The following is a 19,358-nucleotide window of genomic DNA, read 5'->3' on the forward strand; positions in this document are numbered from 1 at the left end:
TAAAAGTGTGGGTGCCATTGGGTCTGTGGTATGCACTTTGGCTATGGAAAAGCTACAGCTTTGACAACAACATTTATTAAGAACCCGCAGTATGTATGAGCTGGTTCCTCTCCTCTGTGTAAAACTTGCAGCTAACTCCTCTTGATTTTTAAAATAACTATCTAATATTAGCCAAGGAAACTGGATCTTTCTTTCATTGCTGGTTCCAAATTAAATTTCCCCTCAAATCTATACCTTCCAAAGGTCAAAATCATGAGCCACTCAGAATCCTCTAGCAGATTATTACACCTGTCACGTTCAAAGACCTGATTACCAGCCCTATATTACTCCAGTTTCATTTTAAAAAAAGTAAACAACAACAATTTTGAAGCCATACATTTTTAGTCTTCTGCAGTAAAGCTCACATTTCAATCTAACACATTTCTTCATAATAATGTGGAATGTTATGAAACATTTATCCCAAATGCAGGAATGCAGTCTTTAAATCTGAGGTCTGGATTTAGCCTGGGTACTGCTAGTTTCTTGCAGAATCCATGATGGTCATGTTCAAAATTCATACATCCTTTAAATGGTTTATTGTTGTCCTGAGATAAAGAACTAAAGTAGAAAATCAACACAATTCTTGGTTTTGTCAATTTTTTTTCCTCAAAAGTTAAAAGTATTTTCCCAAGATATATAATTTAGTGCCAAATCTAAATAATTCAACTTAAATTATACTTAATTATATTTTAATATGAACTAATATAAGAAACAATGTTTTGCATAGCAACAGGACATTTTTGAAATTGTTTAACTGGGCCATAAAATGATAAAACGGCCTATTCACAAAAGTGCTTGGGAAACAGCTTGTTTGGATTTCGTAAATCTTGCCTCTATTTTAGTGACTAAGATCATATATATATATATATATATATATACACATATATACTTATACATATATACATATATATATATACATGTTTACTGAAGAATATTTTCCATCAAAGGATACTTAAAGTATACTCATTTTTTTAGGATTTATTTATTTATTTGAAAGGTAGAGTTTCAGAGAGGCAGAGGCAGAAAGAGAGAAAGAGAGATCTTCCATCCACTGATTCACTCCCCAAATGGCCACAATGACAAAAGCCATGCCAATCCAAGGCCAGGAGCCAGGAGCTTCTTCTGGGTTTCCCACATGGTTACAGGGTTCCAAGGACTTAGGCCATCTTCTACTGTTTTCTCAGGTCATGGCAGAGAGATGGATCGGAAAAGGAGCAGCCAGGTCCTGAACCAGCACCCATATGGAATGCTGTCACTGCAGGCTGCGGTTTTACCCACTATGCCACGGCACTGGTCCCAGTATACTAATTCTTATTGAAAAGTTATTAGGCAGATGCTGGAAGATGGTGGCTATTGTGACATGTAATATAGTTTCCTTGTTCTCAAAAGACTCACTATCAAGAGTTAGAATGAGCACCGGCTGCAGCACTCCAGCTGCAGTGGCCATTGGAGGGTGAACCAACGGAAAAAGGAAGACCTTTCTCTCTATCTCTCACTATCCACTCTGCCTGTAAAAAAAAAAAAAAATAAAAAGAATTAGAATGATCTCTCTTCTATTAATTTACTAAATAAGTTTTTAGGGTACAAAATGTACCTGGAACAAACAACGATGCCAAAACCAAACCGGGTGGAGCTGTCAAAGATGAAATGAATGAGAAAAGTTCACTGCCATCATGTAAGTGGTATAAATACATTTAAAAATAGACTGAAGTTGTGCTCACTTCGGCAGCACGTATACATATATTAGAATTATACAGAGAAGATTAGCATGACCCCTGCACAAGGATGACACACAAAATCATAAAGTGTTTCCTAGTTTTTGAACCCCTGGAATCTCTCAATCTCTCCTCTCTCCCCCTCTCCCCCACCCCGGAAGAGAATGGGAGGAAATATTAGCAAACTGTGAAACTGAAAAATGATTAATATCCAGAATCTATGAAAAGCTCAAAAAACTCAACAACAAAACAAGCAAACCATTTAGGAAATGGGCAATACATAAACAGGCATTATTTTCTTTCTTTTTTTTTTAAATTAATTACTGGACAGGTAGAGTTAGAGAGAAAGAGAGAGAGAGAGAGGTCTTCCTTCCATTGGTTCACTCTCCAAATGGCCAAAACAGCCGGAGCTGCACCCATCCGAAGCCAGGAGCCAGGTGCTTCCTCCTGGTCTCCCATGCGGGTGCAGGGGCCCAAGCACTTGCCCATCCTCCACTGCCTTCCTGGGCCACAGCAGAGAGCTGGACTGGAAGAGGAATAGCCAGGACTAAAACTGGCACCCATATGGGATGCCAGCGCCGCAGGTGGAGGATTAACCTAGTGCTTCACGGTGCAGGCCCCAATAGGCATTTTTCAAAGGATGAAATTCAAATGGCCAACAGATACATGAAAATATGCTCAGGAACACTAGCACATCAAAACCATGATGAGGTGTCACCTCACCCCAGTTAGAATGGCTCTCATACAGAAATTAACAAATAGCAAATGCTGGTAAGGATTTGTAATAAAAGCTATCCTAATCCACTGTTGGTGGGAATGTAAACTGGTCTAGCCATTGTGGAAGACATTATGGAGATACCTCAGAAATCAGAAAATAGATCTACCATATGGCCCACAATCCCACTCTTGGGAATTTTCCCAAACAAAATGAAATCAGTTTATGAAAGAGATGTATGTAACCCATGCACATTTCAGTTCATTACATAATAGCTAAGATAGGGAATCAACCGAGATGTCCAACAGCTGATGACTGGATACAGGAAATTAGAATATACATACACTATGGAGTATTACTCAGCTATGAAAAAAGTGAAATTTCGTCTTTTGCAACAAAATGGATGAATTAGAAACCATTATATGTAGTGAAATAAGCCAGTCCCAAAAAGACAAATACCATATGTTTTAGGAAAAAATCTGTGAAACTAGTACAGTACCAAAAATAATGTATAGGAATAAATTTGACATTTTGAGGTTCAATGATCGTTTACAGTCCTGAACTGTGTATGTTTTCCTTCTTACTACTTATTGAACTCCTTTTGAAGTGCAGAGTTAAATCAAACTGAAATCAGCTCATTGTAAAAATTAAGAGAGGGAATAAGAGGAAGGAGGAGGAAGAGAGCATGGGTTGGAGAAAGGGTCGGGTGGGAAGAATCACTGTGTTCCTAAATCTGTATATTTGAAATACATGAAATTTGTATACCTTCAATAAAATTTGTTTATAAAAGGATGCTCAAAAGAGAGAGAGAGAGAGAGATGTTTAGAGAAGCCTGCATTCTACAAAGCAATCAGATAAATTTTAACCAGTGACAAACTGTATTTCAAAATTCTATTGAAAGAAAGATTTAGATAATACCACCAATTTTATAATAATCAAACGTATCAACTAAACACGCTTCATTTGCTTTTAAAATTATGCAGTTAAATCATTTTTGAATGATTAAATATAGAAAATACAAAAAAAGTTCTAGATTTCCACACAAAATTTGCTATTAAGCATAGAAAAATGAAATTTAATTTTTGATACTATCAAGAAAATAAAAATGGATGGAAGGAGGGTAGAAAGAAAGAAAAATATACACAATTATATATATATTATATATGGATATTTTCTCTATATACACACATACCTCTATACATACATGTAAGAACATGGGTACATTAGTTCCTGTGTTAGAATTAGAAAAAAGGAAAACATACTAGAAACTACAAATTGTATTCACGTAAGTTGGTAAACATCAATTTGTAGTTTGTGAGAAAGTATCATCAAAATTTATTCAAGGAGAGTTAACCCGCCATAAAGAAGTATTACATAATGAATGGAGATGGTCTAAACTTTTTTTTTTTTTCTGAAAAGTGGTATTGAATTTAGCTCTCGGTATATTGAGTTTCAACATTTCTCACAATCCAAATTGATAGTTATAAAAGTAGTTGGCAATGCATTTCCCAATTTTAAGAATTTATAAAATTTAGGGCCTGGTGCTGTGGTGCTGTGGGTAGGGCCGATGCCTGCAGTGCCGGCATCCCATGTGGGTGCCAGTTCATGTCCCAGCTGCTCCATTTCCAATCCAGCTGTCTGCTACAGCCTGGGAGGGCAGTGGAAGATGGCCCAAGTCCGTGGGGCCCTGCAGCTGCGTGGGGGACCCAAAGGATGCTACTGACTCCTGGCTTCAGATTGGCACAGCCCCAGCCATTGTGGCCAACTGGGGAGTGAGCCCCCAGATGGAAGATCTCTCTCTTACTCTGCCTCTCCTTCTCTCTGTGTAACTCTGACTTTCAAATAAATAAATAAATCTTAAAAAAGTATTTATAATATTTAGAATTATCAATAGAGACATTCTAGTAACTGAAACATGAAATCTGAAAAATAATGACAGATTATGAAAGAGTAACAATGTGATGACAGCATATATTTCTCAATAATGCATATATTCAGAGAAAAAGAATAAAAATGAACAGTTTTGAAAATAAGAATAAATTAAACCTTTACTAACATACAAAAGAGGAGAAACCCCTAAAAGAAAAATATTAACAGGGTCGGCATTGTGGCCAGCAGGTTAAGTCTCTGCCTGTAACACCAGCATCCCATATGGGTGCTGGTTCAAGTCTCAGCTGCTCCACTGCTGATCCAGCTCCCTGCTACTGGATCTGGGAAAGCAGTGGAAGATGGCCCAAGTGCTTGGGACCCTGCACCCATGTAGTAGACCCTAGCTTTAGCCCGGCCCATTGCAGCCATCCGGGAAGTGAACCCTTTGATGGAAGATCTATTCTTTCTATCTCTCTCCCTCCCTCCCACCCACCCTCCCTCCCTCCCTCCTCATCTCTCTGTAACTCTCCTTCAAATAACTAAAAAATTAATCTTCTAAAAAAAAGGAGACATTATCATCAAAACTAAATGTTATACGAGTACCAAGGTCAGTAACTTGAGGGCCATGCACATACTTAAGACACAGTTAAACTAGTTAAGGGGCTGTTCACAAATTTTAATGAAGTATTTTAGGTAATAGGGTGAAAGCTATTCTGGACCAGAAGTGTTGAAATTTGAGAGTGCCTAAGAAATTTAAAACAATAAGCAGAAAACATTTTGGTAAGTATTTGAGAGTGAAGATGGGTTAGGAATAGAATTAGAGTCAAAAGAGTAAGTGGATACAACTCTGTTAGTGAAAAATATTTTGCATTATACAAATGAAAAACATTTAAAACAACAAAAATAGACTCCTCAGAGTTACTTGAAGAAGTCCATTTGTGCTCTGTACATACAAGGTCTACTATAATTTCAGCATAAAAAAACTTCAAAAACATATCATCTTTGTCGCTCCCCCTCTTCGTGGAGGAACGACACAGAACCCTGCCTAGGCTTCATATCCGAGTCACGGCACCATTATGGGAGGAAACAGCTACACAGCTGCCTCCAGTTCAACCAATAAACTGTAGGACCTGCTCCTGATTGGAGGAGAGCAGCGTACTCGGCGTGTGGGTAGCAGAGTTGGGATTGGTGGAAGAGGACTATAAAGGAGGAGAGAGACAACATGCACCAGGAATATCTAAGAGGAACATCTATCTGAAGGAACACCTGTGCAGCCCCCGAGAGAGCCGGCCGGCGGTGTGCCGCTCCCCCGCGGAAGTGGGGAAAGTGGCAGGGGGAACCGCCCTTCCACGGAGGTGGGAGGGACGGTAGCCAACCCGGGAAGAACCAGCAGCAAACTCGGGGAGGGCCGAGCAAACAAAAGAACAGCGCAGGGTCCTGTGTCGTTCCTCCACGAAGACGGGGAGTGACACCTATGTCTGCTTTTACTTGCCTACTTTATGTCAGCCTGAAATATACTTTGCATTTGGTCTGAGGAACAAATAAATGAGAAAGAGAAAGAGGGAGAGAGAGGAAGGGGACAGGAAGGGGGAGGAGGAAGGGGAGAAAGTGATAGAGAGAGGAAGTAGGAAGGGGAAGAGATCTGCTGATTTATTTCCCAAATGCCTACAACAGAAAGGGCTGGACCAGGCACAAGCCAGGAACTGAGAACTCAATCCAGGTCTCACATATTGATGGCAAGGACCCAAGTACATGAGCCATGACCAGCTTCCTCCCAGGGTGTACATTAGTAGGAAGCTGGATTGGAAGCAGAGAAGCAGAGACTCAAATTGAGCACTCAGTATGGGATGCGGGTATCCCAAGCAGCAACCTCATTGCTGTGCTAATGTCTGCCCCTACTTGAGGTTGTAAAAAAAGCTATGTACTAGTACTAGAGATCATCAGTGAGGCATTAAGACACTTGCTTCACTTTTCTGGGCTGTCTTTGTGTGTGTGTGTGTGTTTTATTTGACATGTAGAGTCATAGACAGTGAGAGAGAGAGAGAGAAAAGGTTTTCCTTCCGATGGTTGGTTCACTCCCCAAATGGCTGCTATGGCCGGAACTGCGCCAATCTGAAGCCAGGAGCCAGGTGTTTCCTCCTGGTCTCCCATGGGGGTACAGGAGCCCAAACACTTGGGCCATCTTCTACTGCCTTCCCAGGCCACAGCAGATAGCTGGACTGGAAGAGGAGCAACCGGGATTAGAACCTGCTGCCCATATGGGATGCCAGCGCCGCAGGTGGAGGACTAACGAAGTGAGCCATGGTGCCGGCCCCAGGCTGTTTTTAAGTTAATCATTAAAATGTAGCTTACAACACAATGTAGAAATTAAAAGAGGACACCCATCAGTTTCTAATACATACTTAGTGCTCAATAAATTTAATTTTTTATAACTCTGGGTTCTGAGTTTAGATGAATGGCATTTCTGTGTCTTCTACCTAGAAGAAAAATAAGCAAGCTGTTTTCCAAGTTTTTGTCAAAGGTTTGCATCGAAATCAAATGCTTCACTGCTGCTTATGTCACTGTGCTAAAGTTAGGAATGAAAAGGTGAGAAAAAATTAAATGGACCTTGCCCCTGCACTAAAATTTATGGTATTAAAATCTTAGTGACTTAAAATATTTGTGAGAACATATCATTCTTCATTGTTAAGTTATAATTTGTTAAAATGTTATTTTCATACAAACATATTAAATTGTATGCTTATATGAAAATTGTTTCTGAGGAAAATTAAGTTGCTTTGTAGAGTAGATCTGAAATCCTTGATTGCTATAGTGATACTGGGTGATGCTGATTCAAAACAATTTTCTGAAGAGAAGAATTTGAGTCCTGAATGTTGATGTTCTCACAGTTCACCTCAGATGAATCTGTTGATCTTCTAAGATGCTATGGAAGGTTTATAGCCTTCCCTACCTTGACTATCCCTAGGGATTATGGTTGTAAATTCCAAGGCTACACAAATTCCATGCATTTTTCTCAGCAGTGAAAAATTTCTCATGGGGGCAACCTCTGTTGCAGTTCTGGATTCCAGTTCTGACTCCTCTCTTTCTGATCCAGCTTCCTGTTAATGCCTACGCTGGGAGGCAATTAACATATCAGCCATGGTTCAGTCACTGTGGTGTGTTCTCATCCCATAATGGAGCGCCTCAGATGGAGTCCTGCCTGTTTCTTGTGTTCCAACTTCCTGTTCATGCAGCTGGGAGGCAGCAGGTAATGGCACAAGTACTTGGGTTCCTGTCACCCACGTGAAACCCAAATGAAGCTCTTGACTCCTGGTTCAGGTCTCACCCAGCCTTGTCAGTTGCAGGTATTTAGGAAGTAATTCAGAAGATGGAAGATCTGTCCCTCCCACCTTATCTCTCTGTTACTCTGCCTTTCAAAGTAAATAAGTACATAAATAAATAAAAACATCTTTTAAAAAAATCCATTATCTTTCATAGTTACCATGTACCTAAAATCTACCCTCTTAGCAAATTGCCAAAAAACAATACAACATTATTAACTATATTCCTTATACTGTACATCAGAAGTCTAGGCTTATCCCACATAAGAACTTATGTTGAGTTTATAATATTTTAATATTATGGTTGGTCACGAGGAAAGTCTCATTCCAAATGAATTTCCTTGGGACCAACTGGTAGTTTGATAATTTCTACCACTCAACATTCTTCCAAAGTAAATCTCTTCAACAAATTTTTATCATGTGGGGAAAAGGAAGAAGAACATTATTTTTGAATCCTCTAAGTCTTCTCATTAATAAACAAATATCAAGATTAATTTCAAAAGGCAAAACAAAGGCAGACAATTCATGAAAGTAAAGAACTCAAATTTTGCATCAAATTCAGTAACACGCGGTTTGAGACCTTGCCTTTTGGCATTTTGAAATTTCCTTTTATTTCAAGTCTGTCTTGTAGCATCCATGTAATCAGGGAAAAATGATCTTGTTATCCATATGACCACCTTGAGGGCACACTGCAGCTGCAGAGCACATGGTGATACTTATGGTGTCAATAGCAATATCTAAATAACACAAGTTTTAATCGCAGTCATCCTTTATCGCCGTGAATACTCCCTGGGCGCTTTTTAATTTGATGATAGTGTAATGTGTTGCCCTGATTTTCATGAATTAGGACAAAGTCACCCTTATTCACCATCTGAAGTCTCAGATGTTCCTTCCCATTCAGTAATGAAAATCAAAATTATTTTCCTTGGCAACTCATATGGTATTCTGCTTAATGGTGTGAATGTAATTCTTAGATTGTTTGCATATTTTATAGTGGGAAAGAACTCTACTGGATTACCAGCTTTGTTTTTAGTTCCTTAAAATATATTTTTATATTACTTTAGTTTATTTCAAGAATTTATTAAATTCATTTGAAATTCTTTTGACACAAAGACATTTCTATTATATTTAAAATATAAATTATTTAGTATAATTAATATTATAATATTTGTAAATGGTGTTTATAAATTCAAGTATGAACTTTCCCCAAAACCATTATGACCATGAAGTTAGGTTACAAATGTAAAATAAAAATCATAAACACATAAATAATTGGATTCTTTTTATCTTGCAATATTTCTTTTTTATTTATTTATTTATTTATTTATTTTTGACAGGCAGAGTGGACAGTGAGAGAGAGAGACAGAGAGAAAGGTCTTCCTTTGCCGTTGGTTCACCCTCCAATGGCGGCGCGGCTGGCGCGCTGCGGCCGTCGCACCACGCTGATTGGAAGGCAAGAGCCAGGTGCTTAGCCAGGTGCTTATCCAGGGCCCAAGCACTTGGGCCATCCTCCACTGTACTCCCTGGCCACAGCAGAGAGCTGGCCTGGAAGAGGGGCAACCGGGACAGAATCCGGCACCCCGACCGGGACTAGAACCCGGTGTGCCGGCGCTGCTAGGTGGAGGATTAGCCTATTGAGCCGCGGCGCCGGCTTACCTTGCAATATTTCTAAGATGGTGCCCAATTTTTACTGAATTTAGAACAGCCACCACCACCAATACTACCCATGAGAACTTAACAATACGTTGTTTGTACAAAGCTGATATATAATAGTAAATAAATTAAACTATATGATAAGAAATTACACAAAATAGATAGACTATTTAGTGAAGACATCAAATTGAATGATCTCTACAAACACTTTGACTGAATTATTGGGTGGGTATACCCCGAAGGAAAGGATACGAAAGATAATTTCTAAGGCAGTCATTTTTTAATAGTAGGCTGCACAACTTGTCAGTGGCAGGGATTACCTCTTGCTTAGTGTCTTTTTCACAATTGCAATTTTTTGCCATTTTGGTACATCTCTGAAAACTGTGTTGAGGAAAATTTCTTTCTTTTTATTCTTTGAGAATGACTTCAAGTTATTAATCTCTACCAACTGATGAATCTTGACACATTTTAAATTAGTTCACAGAAAAAATATAGATACAAGGAAACATGTTATAAACAATGTCATCAACATTATAAAATGAGAACAAAGTTTCTTAAATCATGTGTGATTTACATTTCCTAATTTAAAAATACCCTAAAATAACCTTGATGTCTGGTCTCTTCCATTTGTTGGGTAACTTATTCTATTGACTGAATAGACATGATTTGATTTAATCATTTACATAATCCCAAATATGGTCATTGTCTACATCTTCTAGCCCATGTTACACCATAGCAGAGGGGCTGGTACTGTGCCATAGTGGGTAAACCCACCGTCTGCAATGCCAGCTTTCCATATGGGCACTGGTTCACATCCTAGCTGCTCACTTCCAATCCAGCTCTCTGCTATGGCCTGAGAAAGCAGTAGAAGATGGCCCAAGTGTTTGGGCCCCTGCACCCACGTGGGAGACCCTGAAAAATCTCCTGGCTCCTGGCTTCAGATGGGCCCAGTTATGGCTATTGCGGCAATTTGGGAAGTGAACGAGCAGAAGATCTCTCTGTTTCATTGATCTCCTCTTTCTCTGTAACTCTGACTTTCAAATAAATCAATAAATCTTTAAAATGAAGGGCAAGTAGAAAGGGGGAGTAAGTATTAAAATGAAAAAAAAAAAAATCCCAGCATAATATGAACTGAATCCAGTTCTGATAAGATTACCCTTTATCCTGTGCTTCCAGATCTTGAACAGATAAACAAATAGGGTTACAGCTTCCCAGTGGAATATACACAACTTTTTTTCTGAGATTGCGCATTACCTACAGAATAAGGGGCACTAAAAACTTGATTTTACATCCTCTTATGTCAGTACTCAGGATTACAGGACTAACAGCTTTTTTGAAGTCATTACTATGTCATATTTCCTTTACATTGCTAAAGTAAAGCATGAAAAGGCAAGAAAGAAAAAAAGAATTGCATATTGTAAACCTGAAACCATGCAATAATAATTGATTTTTATAGAATGTCACAACCATCTTTGGTTATATGCACCTTAAATTTTAAAGAAGCAGAGTGGCTAAAAAAAAAAAAAAAAAAAAAAAACACCTGACCAGTACTATGACTTTCTCTGTTAGCAATCTTCCTGAGACATAGAAAAGACAATCAACTTGCTAATTAAATTTCTTAAAACACAAAATGAGAAACTTTCAATATGCTGACCTCCTATATTTTAAAAATTAAGTGACTCAATCAAATTTCTGATTGCAGAAAGATGGAGTAGACGCATGTTTTCTTACTCTTCCTGTTAAGTACAATTAAAATTCTGGCCATTATATGTAAAATAGACATCAAAAATTCCGGAAGGCAGAATCCAAGAAATGACACAGTGGTCTAGTCTCTACATTTTTTTTTTTTTTTTGAATGTCATATCCTAGACATGGAGCTAAAAAAGGTGCTCTCCTGGAAATACCAACGGGTACAGAAGGAAAGCCCTTAGAGAATCTGCACTCTGTGTGAAGGACCAGGAAAGGCTCAGTCTATCAAAGACAAAGTTTTTAGATAATACATGTTGTTCTTCAGCAAAAACAGAAGACATATCAAAATATTGTCTTATCCCACCCCCCGCCAAGGTCAGGAAAGGTTAAATGGGGACCACAGATGTCTATACCTAGACACTGAACTATAAGTAGATTCCCTAATTATCTTAATAGTGTTGTGTCAGCAAAGGCCACGTAGAGATCTAGGACATCATCCTTGTTGAAGATACCACCACAGGGTCAGTGAACACTCCTGGGGAACCCGGGCTTCTACTGTCAGTAGTAACAAGGTGTCACTCCCTATCCCTTTTGGGTCATGTGAGAGGAGAATTAATGGGGTCAGGATTGACTGTATCCCAGCAGTAATGAGGTCATATCTATTGTGCAACCAGTGGAGGTTACACGGGGAGCAGAGATGAAATACACTGTAAGACCCCCAACAATGAAATCAGATTGTTCCAACAGCAACCCCAGCAGAAAAAAAAGTGGCAACGTGGTACTCCCATTCCAGCACAGGCATTTTGAGCGCCAATCCTCTCCAATTGTATCAGTGGAATTAACTACTCCAGCCCCTTCCTCTGCCAAAATTATGGTAAAAGAAAATCAGGTTAAATCATCTCCAATTGAACAGAAAAAAATAGGTACTAACAGTAAAATGTTAAACTCTTCTGAAAATGGGTTAAAATCAACATCACAAAAACATTTAAAAATAAATTAAGACTATATTTGATACATATAAAACTAGATTTGAGCATGAACTAAATCTCAGCGAAGAAATTAAACATGTAAAGGAAAACCAAAATACAGCAGTTAACAGCAAAAATTGATGGAATCAACAGCTGAACTGAGAGGGCAGAGGAAACAGTGAAAAGGGACACAGAATAACCATCACACTATGTAAGAAAAGAGAAAGTAGCCTTTAAAAATAATGCACAAACCCTCATGGTCCTGAGGGGCTGTAACAAAAGATCTGATATTTATGTCACTGAGTCTCAGAAACAGAGGAGAAACTACTCAGAAAAAATAGTTGTTACAAACTTCCTAAATTGACAAAGAACATAAACCTACTGACTCACTAAGCCTGTGTGAATTCCAAAGAAGATAACCCCAAATAAATCCCCACGAAGATGCATTTGTGTCAATGTCTACAAAGTCTACAAAGTAGACAACGAAAAGATCTCCATAGCAGCGAGAGAGAAATGATACTTTATTTACAGAAGAAAAGCAATATGAATGGCAGTGGATTTCTCATCTGAAACCATGGAGGCCAAAAGAAAGTGGCATAATATTTTACGGATGCCGACAGAAAATAACTACCAAGCTGGAAATCTATATGCAGTAAAATATCCTCCAGGAATTGAGAGTTTATCAAAACATCTTTAGAAGAATGCAAACTAAAATAATTTGTTACCAACAAACTTATTATAAAAGAATGGTTGAAAGGAGACCTGAAATCAGAAAATAAATGATAGAAGAAACCTCAGATCAAACAAAAGAAAAAACACTTGCATGAGTAAATATGTTGCATTTAGCTTCTCAAATATAAATTAATTTGCTAAAATATCTTTGATGGTTGAAGTTAAAGTTATAACACTGTCTTATGTAAACCCAACCATGCACAGAGGAATTATTTAAGACAATTATATTACAAATCAGATAAGTTAAAAGGACTTAAAGGAAGGTAAGACTTCTGCATTTCATTTAATTTGGTAAAATGTCATGACAGTCAACTATGATAAATTATTTGTATATAATCTAATGCCTAGACATTACAGTTTTGCCAATAATGGAATTCTATAATATATTCAGATAATCTCTTAGATGATAAGAAACAGGAAAGCAACAAACAAAAGCCACAAATGGTATAAACAAAACAAAAATAGAGTAGCATTCTTAACATATCACTGAAATCAATTAATATATTAAATATGAGTTATATAGAAGAAGGCATTTGTCATTGTGGTTGAGACATTAGTTGGGATGCCTCATCCTAGGTAGGAGTGCTTTGGTTTGATTCCCAGCTCGGATCTTGATTGTACTGTCCAAATAATGTGAACTCTGGGAGGCAGCTCTAGAAGTTGGATCCCTGCCACCCACAGAGAGACCCGGATTAAGTTCCCTGCCTTCTGGCAGGCCCAGTCCTGGCTGTTACAGGCATTTGTGGAGGGAAAGAGCAAACAGGAAGATTTTTCTTGCCTCTCTCTCTCTCTCTCTCTCTCTCTTTCTCTCTGCCTTTCAAACAAAAATAAATGATTAGTAGACAGATAAAAATATAGCAGCCATATTAATACACTGAATAAGGTACAGAGATTGGCAGAATGAATTTCAAAATATAATATACACTTGTTTTTTAGAAATTTACTTCATATATAATGATGGAGATTGGTTGAAATTAAAATATGTAAGTATATCTGATACACAAACATTACCAAAAGAAAAGTGAAGTATCTCTTTTATTATCATGAAAGACTTAAGAGCAGAGAAAAATAATGATTGAAGAGTGAAACATAGTTATCCTCTGTGTGTATACAAGAAATAATAGAGCTGAAAATCCACAATTAACATTAGAGCATTCACATTCCCTTCTCAACCATTAACAGAAGAGAGAAAAGCACAAATATTTTACATACATGACTCAACCACACCATCAACCTACAGAATTTAATCAAAATGTGCAGAAAATTGAGCACAACATCAGAAAACACATTCTTTTCAAGTGTCAATACAGCACATATCAAGATAGATGATATTCTGAACAAGCAAATAAATCTCATCTTATTTAAAACTGAAAGTATAAAAGTACATTCTCCTACAATATGCAATCAAACAAGAAATCAATAATACAATGATAACAAAAAATCTCCAAACACATGGAAACCAAACAGCACAACTATAAATAATCCATTGGTTAAACAAGAAGTTTCAAGTGTAAAACACATTAATCTGAATTGAAATGAAAATGCCACTTACCAAAACTTGTTAGAAATAGCTAACACAATACTGAGAGCAAAATGTCCACCACTAAACCAATACACCATTAAAGATGAAAATATCCAGCCAATCACATAAGTTCCCTTCATCCAAAACTAAAAAAAGATAAAATAAACTCAAACTAAGAAAGGATATAATATGTATAAGAATAAATCAATGAAATTGAAAACAGAAAAAAAAATAAATGTAGAAAAACTTTGCAAATCTTTATTTACAAAGATCAATTCAACTGGCAAATTTCTAAACATCTAACCAAAATGAGAGGAGAGGTCATCAATGCCATGACTGAAAAAATAGAACAGAACTTGCAAACATCAAAATAATTATAAGGAAATCCTGTGAGTGACTGTTAGATCCTGCATTTGATGGCATTCATGGATCCCAAACTCTGCCTGGACAAGGTTCACCAGCATCCTGTTATTGCATTCTGGATAGTTCTCTTTGAGGGAATTGTCTTATGCATATGATCAACATCCCAGGCGTCTATCCACTATACAACCCTGGCATCCACTTCCCCAACTGGGAAAATCAATCTGTTTCTAGATAATGCCAAATCTTCCCTGAAGTCAGGGAGGACTGAAAGTGGTGTGGGGGTGGGAGTGGCAGATTGTGCTGCAATTTAGTACCCTAGAGATTTTTGAAATGTTTGCCTCAAAGCTCAACATAGCTATTAAAACTTTTTATCAAGACAGTAAGTTGTGAAGCTGGATTTTGTGGCAGAGAAAGCATAATGCTTTTCTAAAAGTATGACTAAAGGCAAATGAGGTAGAGAAAGGCAGAAAATAAAGTCAGAGAGGGGTTAGGGAACTATAAAACGGTTGAGATAAGTGCCCTCTGGAGGTTTGTGAACAGAAAAGCAGTGTTTTATGAGTTTAGGTAACTAATTCATCCTGGTTTGCCTGGGACTTTTTGTCTCTTTGCCCTGAAAATGTAGTTTCCTATGAACTTTTAGCCTTGGGCAAACCAGGATTATTGATCACACCATATAAGCTTTGTTTTAGAATGATTGCTCTGTTGCTTTAAGGAAGTTATATGATGGGGCTGGGGACTCATGGCAGGAAGTGGAAGATACCAGGGGACTATGTTCCTGATCTAATCAAGAGGAAGAAGTGACTTTCTAGACGTTGCTTTGTTTTATTTTGGACATACTGAATTTGGACATATATTACACATCAAACTTGAGATGTTATTGAATTTTGTACAAATCTGGAGCCAAAGAACCTGTACATAAATTTGGTAGTAATCAGTTTTATTTTCTTTAAGGACCATGTTGCCCTGAGTCGTGTCCTCTACAAATTCATAAATTGAAGTTCCAACTACCAATAGATCTAAATATAACTGTGCCTGAATTATTATTTGTTTTATGTATTTGAAAGAGAGGGAAAGAGGAGGAGAGGGAAGGTGGGAGGGATGGTGGGGGGAGAGGGGGAGAGAGAGAGAGAGAGAGAGAGAGAGAGACTCTTTCAATAATTTAGATAATTCAGATAGGGGATGCTGACATCCCAAGCAGCATCTTAACCACTACTTCAATTGCCTGCCCCCAGAATGTAACTATATTTGGAGGTGAAGTCTTTTTTTAAGAGGTAATTAAGTTACAATGAGATCGTTAGGTTGTGGAGCTCATTAAATAACTCTGTATCATTGAGGTTATTACAAGAAAAGGATGAGACAACAGGAATGTATGAGCACAAAGGAAACATCATGTGAATACACAGTAGGAGGATAGCCACATGGCAGCCAAGGAGAGAAGGCTCAAGAGAAACCAAACCTTCTGATGTCTGATCTCCAACTTCCTGCCTCCAGAACAGTTGGCCCTGTTTGTGTACTGTAATGCACGTCTTAGAAAATGAATATACATAAATTTAGAGGGCATCTCTTTTAAGGAGAGTGTATAGCTATGAAAGACTGAGTGAAAGGCATTTGGACACATCAAAGTCAAGAAGGGCAAAAGGTTGCCTGAAAGATTGGAAAATCATACCAGATGAGATAGAATGGTGACCCAGAGCAAGGGGACACCAAAAAAGAAGAAAGATTACAAACACAAGAGGTTATTAAAATCATTGGTGTTAAAATGAGGGTTTTACTTATTTGTTTGCTTGTTTTGTTTTTCTTTAGCTTAGGAAGGGTTGTGTTTTAGTTCTCCAGTGAATGAAAGCAGATATCACTAGGCTATTCCTTCATCTGGGAGAAAAGGCCACTATACCTTTATCACAGTAGAAAACAAAAGAGAGTGTGCAATAACCAAGATTTTTAGCTGTGATAATGAGCTGGTTTTAATTGAAGAAGTCAATTCATTTAATTGCATAAGAAATGAGAGAAAGAAGGTAGATGGGGCTATAGATGTTGGAAGTGAGAAACATGACATTCACTCTCAGAGTAGAGAAATAAATTCATTAATAAAATGCAGCAGAGAAATAAATTCGTTAATAAAATGTGTGTTCACAAGATATTGAGTAATAAAATTAAAATGACACTGGTGGTAGAGGTTGAGTTTAGAAAGGTGCATGAAAGCAAGGGAGGGATGAGAAACTTGCATGGTCGATTCTATTCTGCTTAAAGAAATATATCTTTGCAGCATTGGAGAAAATTGGGGAAATGAGTTGGGGCTTTGAGTGACAACTTGAGGATACATTTTGGAAAGCAGTTTTGAGATAGAAAAAGGACAGGTAAGTAAGTAATAAGGGATCATCCTGAGGTTTTGTGCTTGAGGAACTGGTGGCTGCCTTGATAAATACCTCAGCAACCTGCTTAAAATGAGGCTTCAAACCTTAAGTAGGAATCCCATTTATTGGGGCTAGTGCTGTGGCACAGCAGGTTAATGCCCTGGCCTGAAGTGCTGACATCCTATATGGGTGCCAGTTCTAGTCCCGGCTACTCCTCTTCCAATCCAGCTCTCAGCTGTGGCCTGGGAAAGCAGTAGAAGATGGCTGAAGTCCTTGGGCCCCTGCACCCAAATGGGAGACCTGGAAGAAGCTCCTTGCTCCTGGCTTCAGATCAGTGCACCTCCAGCCACTGCGGCCATCTGGGGAGTGAACCTTCGGATGGAAGACCTCTCTGTCTCTCTGTCTCTCTGCCTCTCTTCTCTCTCTGCCTCTCTTCTCTCTGTGTAACTCTTTCAAATAAATAAATCTTTTTTTAAAAAAATCCCATTTATGTAGATTCTGTTGAAGAATGCTACTGTCTTTTTTATCCAATCATGTCAGCATTCAAATATGCCCAGTATCACTCAACTAAAGGTAATACTTCTTAGTCTCTCTTTCAACCTAGAATGAATAAGTGACAAAGTCCTGATGAGAGCATGCAATGTGTGCCACCTCCAGACCTTCTTTGTATAGAACTGAGCTATCCACACTGGTAACTACATATCTATAAGTGTATCAACCAGAAATTAATTGCATGACTTGTGGATGCCAAAACCATCAAACATATGCTAACATACTAATCTAATAATATAAATTTTAAAAGAATGCTAAGAAAATTTCTAATTTTCATATTCTATAATTCATCAACTTATTGGTTAAAGTTTTAGATACATAAATGAATACATTTTCAAATGAACTCCCTTGCACATATCCCACTATGTACATTAAAAACAGAAAATTCACAAGATTTCTTTGAATTTTTACATTAACATTTTTGAATGCTTTCCTGTGTAACCATAATAAAGACATTTTCCTTTTCTTCCCCCTTTTCACATTTTATATAACAAATCAGCTCCTGATATAGTGAACTATCTGGACCTAGTAACAGTTGCATAAGAATTTCAGGAGCTTCCTGAGGGGAGATAATTTGGAATGGAAGACTTTGTCATAGTTGATAGTAGAGCTTCCACTCAAAGGATGCTGAGGCTCACAGTCAAGAGGCCTCCACCTGCTTGACTTCCCCTTTAAAGCTGGATGGACCCCCAACAGAACAAAGCCTGAACATCTGCATAACTGTCAACTGGAGACCCATTGTTTTATTTCCAGTCGCACCCTGTAACTATCCCTGTCCCTTTAAAAACCCCTCGTGCTGGCCTGTTGGGTGGGAAGAGCATATTTTGAATCATGAGTTGAGTTCTTTCCCCAAGATGTTGGCTTCTGGAGATGAACTCTTTTTTCATACCAACACTGTTTGGTGAATTGGCTATCCAAGCAGCGAGCAGCACTGGCCTGATTAGTTATCTGCTAACACTTGCACTAATTTCATTTATGCTACTGGCTCTATCAAAATCTATTAGTGCTATTTAATGTCAATATTATTTTATTTTGTGCCCTTAGGCGTAGATGATGCATTTTCTGAATTTAGAGGGAATTTTGCTATAAAATAAAGATTAATGCCTAAACAACAACTTAATACATGATGCAACAGATTTTTATTAGTTGATTTTGAAACCAGGGTAACATTCTATAAATATATTTCATGTTTGAGATTGTAAAATTATATATGGATTTATAATAGTACACAGACTCAGTTGTGGTTAGTGTCTAAATAATAGAAAGGTATAAATAAAAAATAATATATACCACTGCCTAGATAAATAAAACCATATAATTAACTTATTTTCTATTATCTATTATCATGCATGATATACCATTTTCTGCAACTAAAGAAAAAGACAGAAATTACATGAACAATAAGTGCTAAAACCATGGGTAGATTGCATAATTTAATATTTTTTCTTGTGTTTTGTGATGTTTTGTCTTGTTTTTGTTTTTTACTTGCCTATAACAATACTGGAACATTTTATGTGTCCCAGAAATCAGATAACACATCACCACTCTTCAAGAAGAGAAATGTTCCACTTCAAAGACATTAGCAGACTATTCCAGTACATAGCTCAACTATCAAATAAATCCGAAAACTATTTCATTGCTAATGTTTTGTATGTTCTAATTGAAACCAATTATCCATATATATATATATATACACACTCATATATACTCACATATACACAAATATACATGCACACACATATGTACATTTAAAGACATGGTAATACAACCATGAATACCAAGGAAGGTAGAATAATAGTCTATCATGTAGTTGTAGGTTTTGTGAACTGATTGCACTCTGGTTGCATACTCCCCAATTCTTGTCTCTATA

The 19,358-nt window shown here is 37.5% G+C and overlaps 1 protein-coding gene and 1 non-coding gene across 8 annotated transcripts in view; one reads left to right on the top strand and one right to left on the bottom strand.

Moving 5' to 3' along the window:
• The window catches only part of CDH12 (cadherin 12), a 1,101,741-nt gene that overhangs the window by 556,076 nt on the left and 526,307 nt on the right, over positions 1–19,358 (bottom strand). The gene's annotated exons all lie outside the window — the stretch shown is intronic.
• On the top strand, positions 1,753–1,859 carry LOC127492916 (U6 spliceosomal RNA). Its single transcript, XR_007922734.1, has one exon. It is a non-coding gene; the product is annotated as a U6 spliceosomal RNA (small nuclear RNA).

This window comes from Oryctolagus cuniculus, chromosome 14, assembly GCF_964237555.1.
Source record: "Oryctolagus cuniculus chromosome 14, mOryCun1.1, whole genome shotgun sequence".
NCBI lineage: Eukaryota > Metazoa > Chordata > Mammalia > Lagomorpha > Leporidae > Oryctolagus > Oryctolagus cuniculus.